The following is a 17,500-nucleotide window of genomic DNA, read 5'->3' as shown; positions in this document are numbered from 1 at the left end:
TTTGGAGAAAGTAAAAATAGAATATCAGGACAATATAAAATTGGAACCAAGGAGGTAAAGGAGATCCGAAAAAGATTTGGGTGTAATTATCTCAAACGACTTGTCCTATGATAAACAGATAAACAATATTGTCGGAGAATCCTACAACTTGCTAAGATCAATAAAAGTGGCATTTACATGTTTGGATGAAGAAATTATTAAAAAAATATTGGTAACACTGATAAGGCCTAGACTAGAATATGCGGTGACATTGTGGTCACCCAGAACCAAAAAGAATAGAAAGACTCCAGAGAGCAGCCACAAAAATGGCACCTGCACTTGCAAACTTGTCATATGAGGAGAAATTGGCTAAACTGGAGTTACCGACTCAGGAGCAAAGAAGAGAGAGGTGACCTACTGACTACAGAATCATGAAGGGCACAAAAATACTCAATAGAGAGGACTTGTTAAACTGGGACAAGAGAAGCACAAGAGGACATGGGAAAAAAAAAAAAACAGCTATAGAAGAGATCTGAAGAAAAAGTTTCCCACAAGTGGTCACTTGGAACAAACTGGACAATGAAATAGTGTACGCAAAAACCATTCATGAGTTTAAGAGCAAACTAGACACTGCGAGATACAATGGTGGAACACCACAAGCATAGCTCCCCTTCCTGCAAAATACAACTAGGTACAACTAGGTAAATACATGCACACACAGGCACAAACACACACAGACAGACACACACAAGCTTAGAAGATGATGTAGCCGAAGCTCGAGCAACCCACTTGTAATAATTGTAATAATTGGAAATTAAGGATATAGATTAAGTTGGAACTGTACATACAAGAATGAAAAACGAAGAATGTAGACTGTTGTAAATAGATCTAGACACTATTTTTGCATGGAACCAAGAATGGGAAATTTATTTTAATACAAAAAAAATGAAAAGCGCTGGAAATGGGCAATAGCTGAAAAACACTATTGTTAAACTATTCCTTGGGAAGTGAGCCCACTACAAAAACAAATGAGGATCTGGGAGTTTTGATAAGACTTGTCACCTGACTGAAATATCAACAGGATTGTGGGAGAGAAGTATGGATTGCTGCAGAAGATTAAAGTGGCTCTTCACTATACAGATGAAGAGATTATGAAAAAATTTGTTGAAACTGATCCGTCCTAGACTGGAGTGTCACTGGTATGGTCTCCACACAGTCTAGAATATAAGCAAGATCTAGAGTAACAAAGAGCAGCAAACAAACTGGTTCCCAGCCTGGCAGATAAACCATGCAAGGAAAGACTAGAAGCACTGGGTCTGCCAACTTTGAAAGATCAAAGAGAAAGAGGTGATATGATTACAGTATTCAGTTCACTTAAGTGGATAGATTACGTTGACAGATCTCTTGATTAAGGATAGGAGGGTTTTAAGAGGTCATGGGAACAAATTATGGAAGTCCGTATATCTAAAGGATGTGAAAATAGTTTTCCATATAGATGCATAAATACTTGGAGTAACTTAAAAGGTGTTATAGCCCAAGCTGGAACAAGAAAAGAATTCAAATCTGAACATGATAATTGGAAACCAACGGTACGGAATAAGTTGGAACTGCATGTGAATTTGAAGCTATGTATCATAAATTGGAGAGTAGGAGACAGGGCCCAATGATCATTGTTCCTTTCCTGTATACTATTATTTTGTAAATATACACATAGGCTGCATACTACTCTTATATCTACAATAACCTTGCTTGCACCTTGCAACAAAAACATGTACACACTTGGATCACATAGTAAACACTCCAAGACAGATTCCCCAAACTCCATACTCTACGTAACTCCTCCAGACATGAACACGGTAGAAAGTCCTTTCAAAACGAGCAAGAACTACACTGCATGATTGTATTTAGGTCATTGTCCAGCTTTGACATGGTACCAACACAGAGGAGGCCTGGTCACAGAATTAGATTGCCCTAGAACATAACACAAAAAATGTAGAACACATCCTACAGTCATATTCTAGTCTTGTTCAGGTAAAAACTTACTCTTCCTTCAGTGACATGGAGGCCAATGCAGTGACTGTTGCCATTACCTGGGAGTCTTCTGCTAAAGACTTGGGGCAATGGATCAATTCGTCCATCTTTTCACATAAGGAGAGCTGACAGACTTGGGGCAATGGATCAATTCCTCAATCTCTCCACATCAGGAGAGCTGACATCTGCAAACTGATTCCTCCTATCACCCAGTTAGGGACATAGAAACTCTTACTAGTGCAATGGACAACAGTCTAAAGTTTCTTCCCAGAGAGATCTAGGGCGGAGTGGGGGGGTCAAGGATCATTGGTAGCCACTGGGGCTGCAGGTTTCCAGTCAGTGAAACAAGGTAATAATTACCATCTTGCCCTGTTTTTTCTCTCTTTCTTCTGTAATGTATTGTAATAATAATGATTAATAATTGTTGCCTTGGGTTTCATCATCTAGAAACCCATAACCACACACAACAGTTGGCAACAGTACTTAGGTTCTTGCTTAGCCTTGGTCTATATTTTCTACCCCTGAGGTGTAAACATTCATAATGTTCCACTTCAGTATTTCTCTTGTATTGTTGAATTCCTTCCTTTCTACATTCCTTGTAGCCATTTGAATATGATCACTCTTAGTGGATGTGTGTGTATTAGTCGTTAAAGTCTTGGTTCTTTATTTTGTAGCAAATCTACTCTATCTTGATAAACTGTTGTATTTTCCTCCTCCTCAGCTTCTCATTGTTACCGTCTTGCCTCTTCAGTTATCATTCCCTAGGACCACATCACATCTTTTTTTATTCTTTTTCTTCTTTCCCCAAGTGTCGACATTTTTAGTATTCTGCTTCACTTGATGATCTTGTCCTTTGGAGGACCATGACCCTCTCTTACCTCAGTTTACACATTTATTGCAAAGTCCTTCTCCCAGTTCCACCTTATCAATTTTTTTTCATAGCTGTTGTTACACTTCTATTTTACTCTCGGTTCTCTAGAAACTGTATTTTCAACTTGGTTTTGATGTCTGCTTTTATAATTTTTTTATAACTACTTGCAACCCCCCCCCCCCAATTTGTCAAGTTCAAACCCTGGCAGTGTTGAGGCATCTACATAGGTATGTGCCATGTTATAGGTTTTTAAATTTATCTTGTTCCATTGTTTTCCCTGCTCTTCATCTTACCACTTCCTCAGTTTGTGGTCTATCACATCCTAGTAAATCTTCTGTTTTTGCATGTTTTTTCTGTTGCATCTCTTGTCCAAATATTTTAGAATTTTACTTTTTATACCAATTTTCATGTTATACTGATTACCTTGCAGAGTAGATTTGTTTAAATGTAATTTTTATTGGCCTCCCCCCCCCATACACACACACACCTCAGTTTCTTGTACAATTGAATTATTCTCCATTACCATATACTATCACAGGCTTTTATAAATTCCTGTTTTTCTTTTATTTCTTGATACTAATTCTGTTCTTGTTTTATTTTATCACAAAGTATTTGCAAAATCTGTCAACTTTTATACTTGTACAAAGTGTAACCATGGTTACACTTTGTACAAAAATGACACTAATTTCTAGGGAAACGAGTCTCTTGCCACCACATGTTCCCAGTTGCATGTACCTGTATACAAAGAACTAAACTTGTGGGTTTCTCTTGTTCTCCATTTATCATACCTAGTTTTAAATTAATTTATGGTTCCAGGTTTGGCTATATCATTTAGGTTACTCCAGGAGATGACCCATTTGTATAGAAAACATTTTCTTAATGTCCATCAGTCCTGTGGTGTATCCAAATTTATTTCCACCTCCTTAGGATACCCTCCGGTCCCAGACTAAGTTCTTGTGTGATTTTTGTCAACTCCCTTTAATGACCTGAATATTGGAATATAGTTGCCCCCCCTGTTTCTTTAATAATAGCAGGTCCAATGTTTTTAAAGGTTTATTTGTAAGGCTGGGAACCAATGTAGTCATTTGTATATATATATATATATATATATATATATATATATATATATATATATATATATATATATATATTATATATATATATATTATAAATAATAAACATACATGTATACACATTGTAATCCTGTTTGTAGGTTGGTTTCACTTTGTGCAGGGGCCATACCACTGTTCCATATTCAGTCTGACATAAGTGGTTTAGTATATACATACTACATAATATTAAATATGTAGTGTGTGTTTTATTTATATATTTAATTTATTTATTTATTAATTTTTACCAAATTGTAGTACTGTTCACAGTAGCCTATGCTCTTTTCTCATTTATCACATTAAGCTTACATGGTTTTAAATTGGGATGTGCCATATTCTAGGTTGTTCCTGGAATTGATGCATCTTTATATAAAACTGGTATCCTTCAGCCATGTGGTTATCTTTGGTTTGTTCCCATGACTTGTGATATTCTTCCATCCCAAACCAATAGGTTTTGTCTAGTAGATCTTGTCCACTTCATTCAATGACCTAAATACTAGCATTGTCATCTTTCTCTTGAAATGATGGCAGGTTCAAAACTTCTAATATCTGGTATATATTTTTTCAACTTGGCAAAAAGCTTAACAATCTAGTTTTCTCACAATCTAGCCGATGTATTTGTCAGGGGACATCCACAACCAACCCTTCCAAATCTTTCATTGATATTATAATTCTAGGTTCCCCTCAAGTAGTTCATTGCTGGTCTTGACAGTTTGCCATATCTGATATGGTTTTTATTTTTATTTTCTGTTTAGATTCATTCACCACTTTTGACTCCAGGCATATATACTTTCTAGTCTAAGTATTTTTCTTCAACAAACCACAATCGCTCTTCTCCCACTTTTGTGATATTTGCATCATCTCCAACCATGTCATTGTAGCTTGCCATACCCTCCATGTCATTTATGTGCTATAAATTAAGAACCTGACAAGTGCTAATATTAACACCTATGGTACTGCTGGTCACTGACCTCTATCTTTTACTAGTAATAGATTGATGTACCTTATTGAAGGCTTTCTCAAAACCAAAGTACACACAATCCACCCAGCCTCTCTTCAATGTATTTAGTCCACCTATCCTTCACAATTCTTTCATTTGCTACTATGCTGGTCAGGTAACTTGGTTTCTAGTTTGTAGTTAATTGGTAACTCTACTTTCTCTTACATGGATTGGTATTATGTCATACCTTTTCCAGTCCTGTGGGACCCCTTTCAAGGAACCCAGAACCAAGTTACAAGTCTTTTCTGCCAGCTGCTCTCTATATTCCATAAATTTCTAATTTTATACCCATCTGGCCCTGGAGCTGAACCAGGGGCTGTGGCTAGTTTCCTGAGATATTCAGGCCTTCAGAAAGAGAATTGTGGTAGTGGATTGATTTTCTGTTATTGGCAGATCACCCCATGTAATGAACTGTTAATCAAACCTTACTTGGGGATTCAGGCCATAAAACTCAACAGGACTTAGGACTAGTTTTCTCAACCAAATAAGATTGTTCATTGGAAAAGTTATGAAACTGACTGCTCAAACTGTAACAGTTACATGTGTATACCTCTATACTTCTACTTCTACACCTTTAGCCCCAACTTGCATTAGTTGTTTCATGTAATTTGTCTTATCTAATTTCTCTGGTTGTTTTTACCTTTCTTCCCACCCCCACCCACTGGGACCAATGACAGGTACCTGCCTGTGGTGATGCTACAAAATGGACATTTAAGAGAAATGTCAACAAGATGTGCAATACCAAGTGGCTGACATTATCTCCACACAGGGCCTAAGATCTGCCCTAGTCAACTTTAACTGTATGGTGTTTCCCTTGTTTCAGACGAGGGCAGACAATAACCAGCAACTATGCCCTACCTAGTACCACAGGCTGGTGACATGGAAACAGTTTCATACTAATACAACAGACAACAGTATAAAAATGTTTTTCCTAGAGAGTCCTAATGGAACCTGATCGTTGCTAGCTGTACTGTTGTATTCCAGATCAGTTGGTTATCCCCACCCCATTTCCTTTCCTTTGGATGTCCTTTCTTCCTCATGTGAGGTATGGCATTCACTACACAAGTTTTATGCAGTTGTTACTTGGGGACTTTAACAACAGCCCTACAAGCTATTCAAACAGCTTTCTTTTATGGTTGGAAACTATTCTCCACTGAAAGAAGAATGGTTATAATTTACTCCTATCTGTCCTATCTAGTTATCTTTCCTTGAACATCTCCTTTACCACCTCTATGGTTTAACCTCATCAGCATGATGTTCACATGGATAGAAGTGGTTGTATGTAATGAAATGCAAATGTTTCCCTTTCTTCTGCATCTCCTGTCAACACCATTTGTCCTATAATAGTCTTGACTGATGGTAGATTCCCTTTAGTGGTGGTCCTGCAAGATGTCAGAAAAACATATCCTCACTGACTACCATCAAAACTGATGAACACCAACTCCATCAGGAGAATAGGGTTGGCACTCTTGCCTTCAGAACAGGCTCAAGATCGTTCTATGAACTTGACTATTTTCCTCTAATTTTTCTCGTAGAACTGACAGCTGGTGATTGGTTGCCTCCTTCCCTCCTCCTCCTCCTTCCTACTCTTGTACATCCTCCATCCTTCTATACCTCCTAATCCTCCTCCTTTCTGTTGATGTAAAAACAGAGCTACAGAAATAAACACAGCTGGACTGATTTTGCTGGTATGACAGCATCATGTGTGATTGAATTGACTCTTAAATTCCACTGATTAGAATTGGTCAAGTGTACAAGTATATAAAAAAAAATTGGACTAAACATTTGTAAGAAAAGCAACTTTTCCCCAACTTCTTTCTTCTTACTGCCTTTAGGACTTGCTGCCTCTTGACCATATTTTCAGCATGTTTTGCTTGTATCTTTGTATTTCAATCTTTATTCTTCTTAATACCATGTGCACTAATATGAATGATCTATAGTACTACTTCCAGTATACAACATGGGTATTTAGTCACTACCATAGAAAGAAAAAATTACAATGCTTTCTAACATATCAATGATGTTTTGACATTCACCCAAACAAGTTTTTAGCACTTGTGCTGTTCTTGCATTCATCAGTCTGTGTAACAAATTGCCCATAGTCTCACGGACTGGAAATCTGCAACATTATTATTATTATTATTATTATTATTTTTGTATATATACTGTATATACACCTAAATCCCTCCAAGAAGAAACTTTGGACTGTTGATCATAGTATATTGGTGGAGTTGGTTTCTATTATTGAGTAGAAGGAAAGCAGTAGTTATCAACTCTCCTTGTGTAAAGAAATAGATGAAATCTGAATTGATAGTTTGAGATCTTGAGTTTGCTCCAGATGGTGGATCTCCAAATGTAATGTTGATTAGTTTTGGATATGGACTAGTTCTTGGAAACATCAACCCAACCATAAAGCAAATCCCTAGACAAGTAAAAACCACCACCAACTGTTCAACTCACCAACTTGCATTAACAGTTAATGTGGCTTCGGATTCAAATTCCCCAAGATGCAACCACCACACAGAAGACCTTGAGTATCTCATTTTTCACTGCCAAGCTCTCACCCTAGCCAGACAACACAATCTCTTCTTAGAGAAACTATGGGTTAAACTGGTGGCCGTGGCCAATTACCTTGGGGATCATGGGTATTTTGCAAGAGAAACCTGGGGCAACAGATTGATTGTAAAGCCAACGTAAAGGCACAGAAAAACAACTTTGATATGTACAAAACAAAAACTGATCAAGAAAGAAAAATTAAACCCCATTTTGATGTATATTATATATATATATATATATATATATATATAAAATGTGGCTAGCCAGGTGTAGTGTATTGCAAAATTAAGGTAAAATTTTCAGGTATAATTCAATGATAAACAGCTCAAAGTTGCACAGCTGTATTAGGTATAAAGGTTGTCTTGTCCAAAATTTGTTTCTTTCCTTTGTTTTCGTATTTACCCAAGACAAGTACTGGACTGTGTTTATACATTTCTTGGAACTTTGGAGATGGGATGGCATCCAACTCCCTACTGTAAAACTTGGACTAAGGACTACATGACCAAGGAGGAAAGTTGTAACATCAAATATGGCCATCATTATGGAATTTAATACATGTTAACTGAAACATGTTAGTCTGGTGGGATGTTTAGACACTGGAAAAAAATGTATATATCAATTATAATTAGTGTGTCTGTTATTCCTGTCTTGTTCAGTGGTCGTACTTTCCTGACTGGATGAGGGGAGGGAGCAGCAAGAGTAGTGCAGTTGTCCCGTGCTGTTGTAAGCAGACATGCTTTTTTTTTCACCAGTTGGAGTCGTCCTAATGTACCAACTTAGGTATGTATAAAATTTTTCAATGTAAAATGAATTTATGTAGATGTGTTGTGCAGTGTATGTGCTGCATTTGTAATGAATTAGTTTTTTTTTTCTTTGTTGTATATATATATATATTGTCTTTATTTGTGGCCATTTTTATTTGTATACAAGTTTATAGGATAATATTGCATACTGCTCATTATTTACTTTATGGAAGACTTCTAGGAGATTCAAACTCAAATAATTAATGTTTTTCAGGTACAAGAAGCCATATGAATAGGATTCAACAAATTTTGGAGGAGGAAGTTGAAGGTGTGGAAGAGAAATGGCATATTTCGGATTTGGATTAAGATTGTTAAATGATCCCCAGAAGAGCCTTAAAGTAACATGCAAAGAAGTTATGGGGTTTTAGGGAAAACTGTATACTGGCTAACAGGGGGAAGAGAGTAATCATCAGTGGCCAGTCCTTGTGTGATAAGTGGGAGTAAGATAATGGAATTTGATAGAACTGTTGCATCTGTTTTTGGGTGGTAGCCCTTGGCACCCCTGTTTCCCAAATGGAGGTGTGAGTGTTAAAGGATTTTGGAGAAGATCCTTTGGAACACGTCATGTAGGACTACCACTAGAAGACTGATCTCGTATGAACAGAAAACTGCATAAAGAACAAAATCTTGCATAACTTTCATACTGCTTTTTCATGCAGTGTATTCATTAAAGCAGCCAAGTATGACCTCAGAATACATGCTTTAGCCAACACTAACTTCTGTAATATGGAGATGTGCATCAGAAAACTGTCAAATTATTGGTGATCAAGCAGATGTTGGTGGGCATGATGGCAGGGAGGTGTAAAACTAAAGGAAAAGGGTATTGTTGAATTCTTATAATCACCACCACCACGACTACTACCATCACTATCACCACCCACAACCACTACCTCTGCCACTTCCCACCACCACTGCCACCAACCACTCGTTCTTGTATGTCTCATGTTCACAACTCGTAGAAAAAGCTGAAATAATGCCACTCCATCAAGAATGATGCAAGCAACTTATAAAGGACAGTCTGAATTTGAGACTCCAGAATGTACACCGCAAAAAATGTAAGCACAATGGAGAGGAGAAAAAAATGCCACTAGAAGCTGTTTGGTCTTCAATGCCATCCCACCTGTAGTCATGACAGGAGGCTGAGAGATGTTAGGCACGTGCATGACCCATGATACTGAACTGTCATTGTTACAGTGCTGTAATACAATTTTGTTTACAAAAAGTAACTTCAGATGTAAGGAACTACTTTATGTAGAAATGTAAGAAATATTAGACAGAGGAAGTTGTGTGGTCCTGATATATAGTGGATCAGGTTAGTGTCCACTATAGTGCTTTGATGGGTCACTTGCAAGGTGAAACATGTACCACTTGTGTAAGACCAAGGGCAGCAACCGCACAGTTATCTTGAGTAATGTCAAGATACATTAATGAATGTGATTCAGTGATCTGCAGTGTGAGGATTTATGGAAATAATGTATCTGAAATTCATGGCTTTATGACCTCAGAGTTTTGTAATTTAATTTTTATTGGAATATTTTATGGTTATTGTGATATTTTCTCTATTATCAAAATAAGCTATAACAAATGTACATCATAATTTATAATACAAAAATCTTTGTCATATTGACATATCTAGTTCAAATTGTGGATAAAGAATGTTTTATATCTAGTCTTATCATGTTTATCATGGTAATGATTATAGGAAATCTTGTGCATAATCCTGTGGGTGTTACTTATTAAATGAATATTAGAATCAACATTGCATTTTTTTTACCAGATTGTTTTTATTTATTTAAAGAACAGTGACAGTAAAGTTGATGTCCATGAACAAGTAAATAAATGTAACATGATTAATAAGTGTTGAATTTTGAAAATTTTGGAAGGAAATTAAGGAGATAGAGTAGAGAAGGAAATGTGAAAGTGCAGATGGAGAAATGATCATGGAATAGGCGGCAGGAAGGGGAAGATAGACGGAGTATTTTAGGGATCACATTTTTGTGGTAAGACCTGTGAGAAAGCTTTAGAAAAGGCTAAGGATGTTTTTTTGAGCCTTTATGGGTTTGGAAAAGGCTTATGACTGGACAGGAAGGCTCTGTAAGAGGTTTTGCAGATAATGCACATAGGATTGGAGGAAAGCTGTTAAGGGCAGTCAAGTGTTTTTATGATAGAGCCTGTGTTAGAAATAGGGAGAGTGGTTTGAGGTAAAAGTGGGACTGTGCCAGGTGTCAAATTGCCATGGCTGTTCAATATGTACATAGATGGGGTGCTGTGGAAGGTAAATGCAAGGGTAATGGGCAGGGAATTGGAGACAGTTATAGAAAATGGAGAAAAGTGGGAGGTAAGCCAATTGATGTTTGCTGATGACACTGCTTGTGGCAGGATCAAAGGGAGGGTTAAGGGAATTGGTGGCAGATTTTGGGAAAGTATGCAATAGAGAAAGTTGAAAGGTAATTGTGGGTAAAAATAAGGTGAGATGTACAAAGGGAGGATGGCAGCAATTTTGTAAGTCTTAAAGCAGAGGCTGGAGGAAGTGGATAGTTTTAGGTACTAGGGTTTGCATGTGGCAGGAAGGAGAGGAGTGGAGGTGGAGGTAGATTGTAGATTGAGAGAAGCAAGTAAGTGCCTTGGGGGATTAAAAAGTGTAATGAGAAATAGACATTTGGGAATGGATGCTAAGATGAGATTGAATGAAAGGGCAATTGTACCAACAGCACTGGATGGGGTAGACACATGGAACATAAGAGAGGAAGAGTTTAAATGAGTTTGAGATGAAATGTCTGAAGTATGGTCGGGGTTACGAGGCTGGATGGAGTGAGAAATGAGGCGAGGTGAGCAGGGATGGAAAAGGAGATGGGATAGGGTTATTGAAAGTATTGGGATGGAATGGACACCTGGAAAGAACGAGTGAAGAAATATTAGTAAAGGAAGTTTGGAAGACAGAGGTGGATGGAGTGAACATGAATGGACAACTGAGGATGTGATGGATGGATGGGGTGAAAGGTGTGTTGAACAAGAGGGGAATGTGAGTAAAAGCAGCAACGACTGCAACAGCACTGTAGGAGAGAGGCCAAATGCAGAGTATGGGATCCAATACATTGGATCCCATACTCTGCGTTTGGCCTCTCTCCTAAAGAGGGGAATGTCTGTTGAGGAAGGAAGGGAGAAGACAGAAAATAGGGGTGAGTGGAGAACAGCTGCATATGGACGATACTGTGATGTGTTGTGCCTTGCTGCATCACTTCTGTTTCAGGGTGATTGGCAAGATGCAGGGATGAACAGTCATCCATGAGGAGCCAAGATGAGAGGGAGGGAGGGGTGGTGGATGGGAGTGGAATAGGTGGGAATGGAATTATGCCTTTTGACTTTAGCTACCTCCCTTGCAAGGGGGGAAAGAGCCCTTGGTATATGTATTGAAATCCTACCAGACTACAGGTTAAAATACTGTGGATCACATGTACAAGTAATGGCCACTAAAAGTAACGGAAATGGAACAAACAACTCCTTCCCTAGTAGATATGTTGTTGGGGATGGGACTGCCTGGACAAATGGGGACTTCATTTCTTGTCTGTTACAAGATAGTTCTATTAAATGAACTCTTACTACTCATACAAGCTCCTCATCTTCCAAATCTCGAGTGGAATCTTGTCAATATCTTTCTCCATGGCGAAGTGGATATGGTCCATCTTTCCGGAAGCTTGTCCAGTATCCCACTTTCAAAATCTCAAACGTTTGTCCCGTACCCCATTACTTGTCGCTAAATTGCTTTTCTGTTAGCATACAATTTCCTTCCGTGAATTTCGTCCTTTCCATATTAATGAAAATCGGCCTTGGAATCTATTTTCCGCTCCTATAAGCGCTCCTCTATCACCGCAGCGCGATACTCCCTGGAGTCTGGAGAGAAGCTGATGGATATATTCATCGGTGACGAATATAATGACCTCGCTATAGCTGGCTTCAGCAAAAAACTTAATTCCCTGATTAACATTTGTTCCTCTCCAATAGACGTTGAAATTTCGTGATCAGTAAATCAATTAGGTTTGCAGTAAATTCCCCAAAACTTACAGATGAAGGGTCTTTCCTTCTCAATGGACAGCTTTCACACTTCTTCGGGTCTTCAGCAAACACCAAATCCAGGCTGAGAGGCTCTTCTTCCATTGTGATACCTGTTGCCTTCATTAGGTGTTTTGTCTCGCGTGTTAGCAACCGCTAGACTACCTTGTTGCCCCCCTCCCCCCACGGCGATACCCGTGTACCTCCTGCATCCATTCCTTACCAAGAAACCTCATTTGAGTTCAAATTTCAAACTGGGAACCGTCTGTTTATTCTTCAAATTGGTTTCCAACGTTCACAAACGTCCATGCTTCAAACGTTTACATTAAACTTGGATTGCCATAATCAGTGTAGGGGTTTTATATCTAGTCCATGCGTATTTGTACACGTGTGTATACGTGTCCACGTGTTTACATGCGAGTAGGTGTGTGTGTGTGTGTGTGTGTGTGTGTGTGTGTGTCTGTCTGTGTCTGCCTGTGTGGATATACACTGTGCATATGCACGTGTATAGTGTTAGTTTTACACATGTGCATATACACTTGTGAACAGCGTATATATACGCGTGTATACACACATTTGTGTGCGCGCGTGCGCTTGCGCCCAGGTGTGTACACGTATGTGCATGTCCGCACGCGCTTAGGTGTGAACACGTACTGTATATGCATGTGTGTAAACGTATACGCGTATATGTACACGTGTGTATTGTAGTTTTGCATGTATATAAAGTGTGTGTACTCGTATACATCTTCCACAAGCGAAAGCTCATGAGAGTAAATGCCTATTAGCTGCAAGTGGAGGTTGTCCGCATCTGGGCGGGCCACCACCACCCTGGGAATTTTGGACCTGCTCGGCCAAAAATGCCAGACCTGGTCGTCGTGGCCACTCACTGCCCCCCTAGCCCCCCTTTCCCCTCCTCCTCCATGTGTGTGTGCGCGTCTCTCTCTCTCTCTCTCTCTCTCTCTCTCTCTCTCTCTCTCTCTCTCTCTCTCTCTCTCTCTCTCTATATATATATATATATATATATATATATATATATATACATACATACATATCTGCCTCTCTGCCTGTCTGTCTCACTCTCTCCTTTCTGTTTCTGTCTGTCTCTACCCCTCCCTTCCTCTCTCTCTCTCTCTTTCCTTCCCTCTCTTTCTCTCTCTTTCCTTCCCCCCTCTCTCTCTCCTTCCCCCCTCTCTCTCTCCTTCCCCCCCTCTCCTTCTCCCCCCTCTCCTTCTCCCCCCTCTCCTTCTCCCCCCTCTCTCTCTCCTTCCCTCTTTCTCGCTCTCTTTCCCTCTCTCCCTCTCCCTCTCTATCTTCCTCTCTATCTCTCCCTCTCTATCTCTCTCTCCCTTTCCCTATCTATCCCTCCCTCTCCCTATCTATCTCTCCCTCCCTCTCCCTCTATCCATCTCTCCCTCCCTCTCCCTCTCTATCTCTCCCTCCCTCTCTATCTCTATCTCTCCCTCCCTCTCTACCTCTATCTCTCCCTCCCTCTCTATCTCTCTCTCCCCTTCTACCCTCCCTCCTTCTCCCCCTCCCTCCTTCTCCCCTTCTTTCTCCACCCCCGATGCCTCTCGACGAGGCAAGGAAGGAGCCGCTAGCTCACACGGGACGAGGTGCACCCCCCCCCCACCCGCCCAAGGCCTGCCTACCCGCCCATCCTCTTGCAATAGTTTTATTTTAAGCGTGAATGTGCGTGTGTGTGTTTATCTAGTGTTCTACGATATTCTAAGGAGGTTCGGAGAGCCCGTGTCTGCTTAAAAGGAACGCAAAGTAAATTAGGGCAATTATGAAATGTATATATTTCATAAGCGTGAAGCAAAACAGATGGTTTTGCATGCCCCAGCTCTCATATTAATTAATTTACCGCCGGACAAGACCTGTTCGATACAGGTGACCTTGGAAAGCTGTCTTGAAGACACTCGAGCTAACCCACCAACGATGCTGACGAAGGTGATGGGGATGAAGCTAAGGAGTGTGCAGGAAGAGGGCAAGTTAGGTGGGCTGGAGCGAATTGTATTGTGAAGTCTGAAAAATAAAAGAAACTGAATTGGGCAGGGAAGTCAGAAAGGATTATGGGCGCTGGAACAAATGTGTTACTGACTGGACACTGTGATAGGGTAAGCGTGGAAGAGGGAGAGTAGACAGTTGGAGAGACGAGATGGAGAAGTTTGCAGGAGTGGCATGGAAGATGATGGCGCAATTGTGCGACTGGTGGACTGGTTTAAGAGGTCTTTGTTCAGCAGTAGGCTCGAGTTGGCAGAATGACACACACGTTCGCGCGCGCGCGCGCGACCCGGTGGCGCGGTGGTAGAATTTCCGGCTGCCACTACGGTGGTCCGGGTTCGAATCCCTCCCAACGGCTGAAATAATTTAAGTTTCGCAGCGCTGCGAGTCGTTACTCCAACTCTCGTGATCGGGGAGTTGGGTGTGTGCGCGTGTAAGGTCACAGCATTACCTAAAAGTTTGTCATATATGAGCTCTGAACTCTCTTCCGGGAGGGTAATAGCTGTCGATCACGAGTCAGCACGTGATCCAAGACCATGGTGAATCACACACACACACACACACACACACACACACACACACACACACACACACGTAACCTTCAATGAGACACTTAATAGTTTTCGTAACAGGAGAGGCTCGGGGGCCCTTGGCTGACATCGGGTGTCTGCGAGATGGCCAGGGGCGTCGTTTCTGTATGGCCCACGGCACCATTGCCAACGTAGGGGTCTCGGGCGCGACTCCTTATTTGGGCATGACAATCTCTCAATTTGAAATGTCAAGGGCATTGCCACGATCGTCCAGACGTTTGGAGATGATTTATCAGTTCGCCTCTTAATTGGGATCATATTCCAAAAACTGAAGGATGACTTGCGCTCCGCCAAGAGAGTGGGTTTCTTGGCACATGTCGAGGGTGGGTGGTGGTTTGACCGGCTTCTGGGGACTCTGGGCACTGACTGGGGACTGGACACAGACTGCCACGTCCATCTGGATCTGGGTCCGGTGCGACGACCTTCGTCAGGTAGTTGTCTAAGATCTCCTTCATCGCGGTGTCCTGCTCTGAGTTGAATTGGAGATCTTCTTGCGTTGGCAGACAACGCGAAAGCTTCAAAGTGTTTTTTCCTCCGCGTGCAAGTGTGCCAGCCAGAGGTGGCTCCGTCACTTTCGGGGTGAAATGTCATTCTGCCCCGGAGCTGGCTTCTGACCTGATTATTATTTATAATATTTATTTCATATATTTAGGTTGTTAATTATAAGTAATCCAAGTAGTAATGATAATGATTATTATTACTACATCTGCATTACTGTTAGTGTCAGTTTTCGTAACCAGTAAATATCTCGCAGGAAAAAAAGAAAAAAATGTCAACACTGGACATCAAGTGTCTTGAAATGACAATTCGCTCGTGTTAATTTTTTCGTAACTCCTTAATGTGAATGTCTCGCAGAAGAAAATAAAATCAACAAGTAATTCCGCAAAAAAATAACATAAAGCAACTCGATAACACAATGCTCGAGAGACTACCAGTTTGACGCAACTAGAATCAATACCTTGGACGTGACGCACTGGTAGCAGAGTAAACAAGCTTACAGCATCCAAAGTCCATCGACAGGCATATGCAATTTCCTTCGAAACGACCACATTCCTGCCCTCTATCCGAATCAACGTCGTCATCACGCAGAGTACCTGTGAACGCGATTCAGTCGAGAAACATAGCAAGAGGTCGGGGTCCTTGGACGACTTGGGAAAGTCAACATCTCACCGCCTGCAGGTATGCTGATGAAACTCACCAAGGGCGTCCCCATACAAACGCACACTTCAAATCTACTGTCGTTCACGCATAGGTATGAGAAGGAGGAGGTGGGGAGGAGGAAGAGGAAGAGGAAGAGGAGGAGGTGGGGAGGAAAGGGAGCGGGAGGAGGAAAATGAAGAGGAGGAGGTGGGGAGGAGAGGGAGTGGGAGGAGGAAGAGGAGGAGGTGATTTTGTAAGGAGTTGCTTGGCTTGTGCTGGCATGGGGTGCATGCCTGTCTGCCTGCCTGCCTGCCTGCCTGCCTGCCTGCCTGCCTGCCTGCCTGCCTGTCTGCCTGCCTGCCTACTTGCCTGACTTGACGGCGGGCGCGAGTGAAGGTCGGGTCGAGGCTGGCGCGATAGTGCCGTAAGCGGTCCGACCGACCGACCGACCGACTACTGAGCCGCAGTCCGGACGGACGGACCTTCAGTAGGCTGGCTCAGCTTTCTCCGTGACATAACATGACACGACATGACATAAGAGGTGGTGGTTGAAAACGGGTATCGTGACGGCGACTCTGGTCACATGCCACACGTGATTACGTCGCCGAAAGATGCACAGACGAAGTTCGTAGCATCACGAGTTCGAGTGGAGGGCCAAGACATTTCGTTCCGTCACTCCTTCGGGGGCACCCTTCACTACTGGGTGCCAAGGAGATAAATACAATAGCTTGGCATCAACCAGAATAAAGGAAGAGCGCCACGACACACCCCCGTACACCGGTAACATGGGGGTGGGGGGGTGTGGTGTAAAGTTTGCCAAATAAGCCACAGCGGGACTGAGGGGCGCGTCGCAGGATCGGATCAGTGACTCCTATGTCGGGCAAGCACGTCGTTCGCCTTGATGTGCCAGTGTCGGCCGCGGGGAGAGAGAGAGAGAGAGAGAGAGACAGAGAGAGAGAGAGAGAGAGACAGTCATAGAGACATACAGATAGGCAGAAAGACAGACATAGAGAGCGAGACACAAACAGAGAGAGAGACACACAGACACAGAGACAGAGATAAATAGACAGGAGCAGAAAGGCAGAGAGACAGAGGGGGACCGCTGACGACGACGAAAGGACCCAGAGACGACCCCCATGGCGTCGTGTTGACGTTATCGTTGGACATACTCATCTCGAATGGACTCACAATCAGTATCGCAGAACACTTTCACTGCTTCGTGATCAGGCACCTCCTCACTCGCTCGCTCGCGAGGCGAGGCAAGGTGAGGGATACAGGCCACGATTCGCCCCCCCCCCCCCATCTCGATCCCCCCGCCCCCGCCCCGCCTCTTCACTTTCGACACAGATGTGGCACGATGGGGGTAC

At 41.7% G+C, this 17,500-nt stretch overlaps 1 protein-coding gene across 5 annotated transcripts in view; it reads left to right on the top strand.

Annotated features, from left to right (window-relative positions):
- Positions 1-17,500, top strand: part of LOC143029647 (terminal nucleotidyltransferase 5C) — a 49,689-nt gene that overhangs the window by 22,232 nt on the left and 9,957 nt on the right. For 2 of the 5 annotated variants that reach the window (XM_076192435.1, XM_076192433.1), the window contains 2 exons: positions 8,203-8,326; positions 8,564-10,106. The exons of 2 other annotated variants lie outside the window; for them this stretch is intronic. The gene's annotated coding sequence lies outside the window, so the exon portion shown is untranslated. Of the gene's footprint in view, positions 1-2,033; positions 2,360-8,202; positions 8,327-8,563; positions 10,107-17,500 lie in introns of those variants that run through there. One more of the 5 variants, XM_076192434.1, reaches the window with a different exon arrangement.

This window comes from Oratosquilla oratoria, chromosome 11 (assembly GCF_046742065.1).
Source record: "Oratosquilla oratoria isolate Oo_2021 chromosome 11, ASM4674206v1, whole genome shotgun sequence".
NCBI classification, from domain to species: Eukaryota; Metazoa; Arthropoda; class Malacostraca; order Stomatopoda; family Squillidae; genus Oratosquilla; species Oratosquilla oratoria.
The sequence above is the reverse complement of the archived record's forward strand: the minus strand, read 5'-3'. Positions and strand labels throughout refer to the sequence as shown.